Here is a 7,500-nt window from a genome sequence, read left to right as displayed (position 1 = left end):
CTGCCACTCCGCCCCTGGATAAATACAGTTTGTTGTGCGGTCTAATTGGAAACCAATGACTGCAACCTAGAGTTCGCCCGTAAGATGAACAATTACCGGAATGCGAAGCTTAGGGCTAACGTAATAGGTTGAGGATTATGTAAGAACGTTATGATCCGAAGTTTTTGGTGTATATTTATTTTGTAAGCATCCGATTTATTCCCTAAACATATGTTCGTCGATATTTGGCGTCGAGTTGGTACCACCTATGTTTTCTTTGGAGAATTTAACTCCTCGTTTTACTTAAGAAGACCACAGGAAAATAACTCGCTTGGTTGTAATTTGTCGTACATGTTGTACCACAAGTCAAAACAGTCGATGTAAATAATTATTTCTGACAACAAAGTTGACTTCAGGGGTTTATAGTCATTTTTTTTAGTTGACTTAAGTTTACTTCAGCCGTTTTTTTATATTTATTATGTCAATCAAAGACGATACGAGAACTTTCAGTCAAAAATATCAGCAATATTTTTTTATTGTAGAAGCGATTTTCTTTGGAAAGTAGGGCTATATAAAATATCTACGAGCAATGAAATCGGAATATTTCAGATTATTCCTGAATGACAACAAGTTCCTCAGCCATCGCATTAAAAACAAAAAAGCTGGTCATAACATCAATGCACCTGTATTAATGACGGAGTCACCTTAAAGAAGAAAGTTACAGCACCAGAATTTAATATCGCAAAAAAGAAAAAAAAACTGGCATCGATTCTATCAATCGAGACGATCCAGACGAATATATGAAAAGCAGACTAAAGGAAGACTTCAATTGCCTGTTCCAGGCTCTCGATCGCGCTTTCTCAATTTCGCGGACCCGACTATCTTGGAGCCTGGAACTGGCTATATAGGTGATTGTAATCGCCCGAATCATCCGGATTGTCCCGCAACGCTGGGCTTTAAGGACTATATGACATTTGCATCCTGGTTGGAATTGTTACATTAATACTCGATTTTTAAAACGATCACAACACTTTTTAATTGTACGCGTTACATTTTCGTCAGTTACAAAATAATTTGAAAATAAGTTCGAATTTATAAACCTATAGAGGCATTCATAATTAACTATGATTACATGTAAACAGTAATTACAAAGAAAAGAACGGAAATATAAACAAAACTTAAAGTGTAAGTTTAACATACTCTCTCCAATGATCAAAAGACTACGGTTTCAGCTGGTGGGGGGGGGAGCCACCCCTTTTAAGACAAGAGACCTTATTTCATGACCCTGATTCATTTCGTTTTGCACAAGAAATTATGTTTTTTAAACTAACATCATGGAATTAGAGTTTTTTTTAAATTACATTACATATACCACTCATGTAGACCGCACATTGTGAACCTTCACACTCTTTTTAACGCTTTCAGTCCAAAAAAAAAACATTTTCAAGACACTAAATAGTGATTGTTTACCATTTACATGGGCAAACCGGTCAGGGAAAATGGAAGGCAAAATTCAGAAGTGATAACCTTCATCCCGGAATCGTGTTTACCATTTGTACAAACAGTTCTTTTTTTACCGAAAAATAGCGGAAAAAGCCTGAATATGCTATTACGAATTTCCATTTTTTAACATTTACATGTTTCGTAGCTCCCGGAAATTTCCCGCCCGAGCAACATGAAAAGGTCGTCTTCCATTTACTTTGCGACCGGATTTTCCGGAAACGTCTTGCAAATGGTAAACAATAGGTGAAATTGCATACCCTTTTTAAGACTCAGAACCCTGAAAGCCATACCCTGTTCAGCGGCGCAGTTGTCCCTTTCGTAAACCGTCGCTGCCATTTTTAAGACACCTAGAAAATTTTTGACCCGTTATTGAAAGTTTTTCTGTTAAAAAGAAACTAAATCGCAACCCAGGGTCGAACCTGAACCTCGAACCCAGACCTTTTGTATCCTTATCTCTCTCCATTAGCACCACACTGCCACACCGACCCGCCAAAATTCCGAAACAATTAAGTACATACACTAGCAAACTGTCTTTCTTAACTGTTGCATCAATAACAGGTGGTTTTAGCCCTTTCTATAAGTTTTCACGTAAATTCAACTTGGGCTTCATCCTCGTTCTTTCTAAGACTATTCAAAAACGTATTATTTGCCTTATTGTAACTTAATCCAGGGAGTTTATTACATCCATCATGACTAAAGGCTTGGTTACAAGGGTGGCATCGACCGTCAAAAATGGCGACGACCACTTACGAAAGAGAAATAGGGTTAAGCGGCACAAACCCGCCAAGGCCAAATAAGGGCGTCCCCTCGGGTTTTAGGTTGCGACATAATTTAATTGTTGACTGAGATCGATAGAGGCCGAGTTGCCAGAGCTGGTTTAAAATAACCCAGGGTTTTGCAAAATTTTAATTCCGGGCCCGGTTCCTGAAATGTCAATTAGCGTTAATCCAGGATTAAAATTTTGTTCCGTTTTTGTATTTTACATTCCTATGCATTGCTTATGGTAACATTTTGTGTTATCATTACTGTATCTCGTAGTAAAGACTAAACAGTATATTGCAAGTACTCAAAAAGCGACTAACCACGAAAAGGGTTGATAAGTTTCATTGTTCTCTGGTCAAAATGGCTTCAGATTTTAAAGCATGAACTATCTCACAAAAATCGACGTACTAAACTTATGAGAATTCAACACGCAACATCACAGACATAATTATGGCATAATTTTTTTGCACCTTCTGGCTGCTTGAAATTATGACTGCAGCAGATTCTGAGGCACAATAAAAGAAAAATGTATTATTTGTTGGTTAATTATTCACAAACTCCAGCTCAACCTCTGTTCGGGGGAAATTTGCCTTGGTCCCGAGGGTAATAAAGGATGTATAGTGGCTACCTTGGAGATATTATTTGGCCAAAAAAAAACACTGTTTGACGAAATAACATCCTCGGAGACCCAGGGGCAGTCATTCGGGCCGGGAGAAAAGGCGCGACGAAAGTTTTCATGCACGGGAGAAAGAGCCCCTGGGTACCGACTCTAACCGAACCATTTCCAAACGGTCAAGCGAATGCTGGCTCTTGATTGGGCACAAAAAATGCTTTGTTTTATTTTGCCCAATCGGCGAACAGCATCTCCTTAGTTCTTTTTGTATGTTCGTACACGACGGCTATTGTCTCGGCATACTTGTCCGCCGGATCGTTCACCAAGGTTGTGTGTGCAAGGGGAACTTTCATTTTCTAGCTTCCCTAGCCAGAACCAAAGGAACTACCGATGAGTCGGAAAAACCTTTCGGATGCTATCAGTAGGAACATTCCAATTTGCACCGGTTAAATTTTGTTTCTTACCGAGAGTGTAGCTAAATGTCGTGGGTCGTGGGTAGTGGGTAGTGGGTATAGGTCGTGGGTCATGGGTGTGGGTGTGGGTAAATATCGTGGGTAAGAAAAAGTTTTCCAAAAAAAAAATTAAAAGGCAAAAAGTTGTAAAATTCATGAAACGAAAATCTCCGCGTACATGCCAGTCCTATTCCCCTTTCCCGAGGCCAGCAAAGCAAATAAGCGAATCCTTTAGTAAAAACGGACACTAAAATAAAAGAAACTCTGTACACTATGTTTACCTGAAGCAGGCTATAGAAAACTGGAGACTGAACTGCTTCCCTCCCAAAAAAGTCAACATTCGTGACTGAAGCGTCCTGTCAGTTAAAGGAATGATATTTAGAATCGTTACAGCAAAGATTTTGTACACAAAACAAAACAACAACAAAAAAAATCGAGAAAATTACATTTACGTACGGCAATAACATTTACATACCGTCTCGCCTTAACTGAAAGGTTGAGGATGAGGGTGGTCCTTCGTAAGCTATTAGCTAGCCTGAAACTTCTTTAAGAAGGACTTCTATCCAAAATTATGAAATACCTCAAAATTGTCCTTTTCCCTCCCCTTTCCCACGGTGATCGCATTCCATCGTGTTAAAAAATCTCCGCTGATCAATGGAATTGTGGATCGAATAAAGATTAATAGTTAACAGCTACTTCCATTCAGTGAGTCAGGGCTGTCGATCCCATACTTTCTGCAAATTTAATTGCACGTATAATTTACGTCTGTTTCGTTTACTTCGCGGCGATAGCTCAGGCATGGAAAAATCTTCATCGGCAACATGTAATGTCTTTTATACAGTGATGGTGTGAAAGGGAAGCTAAGTCCGACGTGGCTTAGGAAATATTTGGAAGAGGACGAAGAAAAAGCCATGACGAAAAGGGCAATCAAGGAGTTGGAGATTTTCGTTTAATAAATATTTTACAACTTTCCTCTATTTATTTCGTTTTTTCAATTAATTTTACTTTATCATTTTTTTTCTATACATTTTTTATCCACGACATTTACCCACACCCACACCCACGACCCACGACATTTAGCTATACTCAGCTTGACAAGGCAAAACAACAACTGTGCACGTGCATCACGCTTTTTTGTACATTTCTTTGCCATCACTGCACGATTACCACGTGAAAATGCCTAATTTCACGTTTTGTGGAGGACGTAAACAAGCTAAGTAATGGCAAAATTTTCTTTCTCTTTCTAAACTTGGATATGGTTGATAGGATTCAGCTCCGGAAGAGTTCGCTGCATTTGACAAAATAAGAGAGTTGGAATATTATATCACGATAGGTGTGATCGATGCAAGGTTGAATACCTGTTGTAAGCTCAAGTTTATATTTTTGGAAAAGCGTCTTTAAAATACCCTTACATACGTTTAATTGCATGTTTTAGTTTTCGGGTAGACAGTATATTTTGAAATAAGGAGTTTATATCAAACTGATAGGTTCCTGACTGCCTGCATTTCTTTGGTGCACGAGCCAGACAAGTTGGCGAGACAAAACCTGTCGTGAACGAACTCACGAAAAGAACTCAGGAGATGCTGTTTCCGATTGGGCACAATATTACAAACCACGGGAAATCGTAAAAAAAATAATAATAATAACTAAAGAGTTCACGGCTATCCGAAAACGAAACAGCGCTAAAAAATGAACGAAACGAATACAAGAATACGTAAAACATTTTACAGCAAACCACGCTTATAGTCGCTCTTTGGCCATTTCTTTTCTTGTCACACGCCCTTTTCTCAAACAAAGTTTGAATAATTTGCCGCCGGTGCGCATGAAAAATTCACGGATGCCGCATTCTAGGCGATGCGTTCATATTCTGAAACCCTGCCGGGAAAATAATTCTGAATGAAAAGTAAAATAATTAAGAATAAAGAATAATAAAACAATTATTGAATTCTGAGTTCATATAGCATAAGAAATAATGCAGACCTTGAAGGTTGTGACGCGATCAGCCTCGGCTTTTTGTCTCGGTGAATATCACCCTTCTCAATCTCTTCATATCATTCTTCGCCTCATTCACAACAGCTTCTCCAGCAGCATGGCAAACGTTGTGGGCCGAGCGTGTCCAGTTGGATATCTAGAGGACGTTGCTGATACTCCTTGGCTTGCTCAAAGTCACCTAAAGCTTGGTAAATTGAAGCTAAGTTTTGGTAGCTTGTTGCAACATCAACATGTTCTGGGCCGAGCTTGTCAAGTTGGATCCCTAAAGCACGTTGCTGATACTCCTTGGCTTGCTCGAAGTCTCCTAAGTCTTGGTAAATTAAAGCTAAAATGTAGTAACTTTTTGCAACATCAACATGTTCTGGGCCTAGCTTGTCAAGTTGGATCTCTAGAGCACGTTGCTGATACTCCTTGGCTTGCTCGAAGACACCTAAGGCTTGGTATATTGAAGCTAAATTTTGGTAGCTTGTTGCAACATCAACATGTTCAGGGCCGAGCTTGTCCAGTTGGATCTCTAGAGCACGTTGCTGATACTCCTTGGCTTGCTCGAAGACACCTAAGGCTTGGTATATTGAAGCTAAATTTTGGTAGCTTGTTGCAACATGAACATGTTCTGGGCCGAGCTTGTCCAGTTGGATCTCTAGAGCACGTTGCTGATACTCCTTGGCTTGCTCGAAGACACCTAAGGCTTGGTATATTGAAGATAAATTTTGGTAGCTTGCTGCAACATGAACATGTTCTGGGCCGAGCTTGTCCAGTTGGATCTCTAGAGCACGTTGCTGATACTCCTTGGCTTGCTTGAAGTCACCTAAGTCTTGGTAAATTAACGCTAAAACGTAGTAACTTGTTGCAACATGAACATGTTCTGGGCCGAGCTTGTCAAGCCGGATCTCTAGAGCACGTTGCTGATACTCCTTGGCTTGCTCGAAGTCACCTAAGTCTTTGTAAATAATGGCAAAGTTGTTGAAGCTTGTTGCAACATTAACATGTTCTGGGCCGAGCTTGTCCAGTTGGATCTCTAGAGCACATTGCTGATACTCCTTGGCTTGCTCCAAGTCACCTAAGGATCTGTAAATTGAGACAAAGTTGGTGAAGCTTGTTGCAACCTGAACATGTTCTGGGCCGAGCTTGTCCAGTTGGATCTCTAGAGCACGTTGCTGATACTCCTTGGCTTGATCGAAGTCACCTAAGGCGTTGTAAATTGAAGCTAAGTTGTGGTAGCTCATTGCCACATAAACATGATCTGGGCCGAGTTTGTCCAGTTGGATTTTTAGAGCACGTTGCTCATACTCCTTGGCTTGTTCGATTTCACCTAAGGCTTGGTAAATTAAAGATACGTTGTGGTAGCTTGTTGCAACATAAACATGTTCTGGGCCGAGCTTGTCCAGTTGGATCTCTAGAGCACGTTGCTGATACTTCTTGGCTTGATCGAAGTCAGCTAAGGCTCTGTAAATTGAAGCTAAGGTGTCGTAGCTTGTTGCAACAGCAACATCTTCTGGGCCGAGCTTGTCCAGTTGGATCTCTAGAGCACGTTGCTGATACTCCTTGGCTTGCTCAAAGTCGCCTAGGTCTTGGTAAATTGAAGCTAAGTTTTGGTAGCTTGTTGCAACATCGACATGTTCCGGGCCGAGCCTTTCTAGTTCGATCTCTAAAGCACGTTGCTGATACTCCTTGGCTTGCTCGAAGTCACCTAAGTCTTGGTAAATGGAAGCTACAATGAAGTAGCTTATTGCAACATTAACATGTCCTGGACCGAGCTTGTCCAGTTGAATCTCTAGAGCACGTTGCTGATAAACCCTGGCGTGCTCGAAGTCACCTAAGGCTTGGTAAATTAAAGCTAAGTTTTGGTAGCTTGTTGCAACATCAACATGTTCTGGACCAAGCTTTTCAAGCTCAATGGTGAGTGAATATTCCAAATATATTTTTGCCACGTGAAATTCACAATGCATTTGACAAATATTTCCAAGGCCTTCACATTTTCTTGCTATGTCTTTGTCATTTATTTGAAACATATTTTCTTTCACAAACACTTTGTCAGTTACCATAGTTAAGACTTTTAAATGTGGAACGATATGCATGGTGTCCAATCTCTTCTTCATGGGTGGAACAGCGTCTATAAAATTATTGAATGTTGTAATAACGCCATTTACAACCTGAGGGGTTTTACTGTCGGGACGGGTACTCATCATCATTTTTATA

At 40.1% G+C, this 7,500-nt stretch overlaps 1 protein-coding gene across 1 annotated transcript in view; it reads left to right on the top strand.

Moving 5' to 3' along the window:
* Positions 1-488, top strand: part of LOC140949711 (uncharacterized) — a 12,200-nt gene extending 11,712 nt beyond the window's left edge. The window contains exon 4 of the mRNA XM_073398853.1: positions 1-488. This exon is cut by the window's left edge and continues 447 nt beyond it. The gene's annotated coding sequence lies outside the window, so the exon portion shown is untranslated.
* Positions 489-7,500: the final 7,012 nt, after the last annotated feature.

The sequence above is a fragment of the Porites lutea genome, chromosome 1 (assembly GCF_958299795.1).
Source record: "Porites lutea chromosome 1, jaPorLute2.1, whole genome shotgun sequence".
Classification (NCBI taxonomy): domain Eukaryota; kingdom Metazoa; phylum Cnidaria; class Anthozoa; order Scleractinia; family Poritidae; genus Porites; species Porites lutea.
The sequence above is the reverse complement of the archived record's forward strand: the minus strand, read 5'-3'. Positions and strand labels throughout refer to the sequence as shown.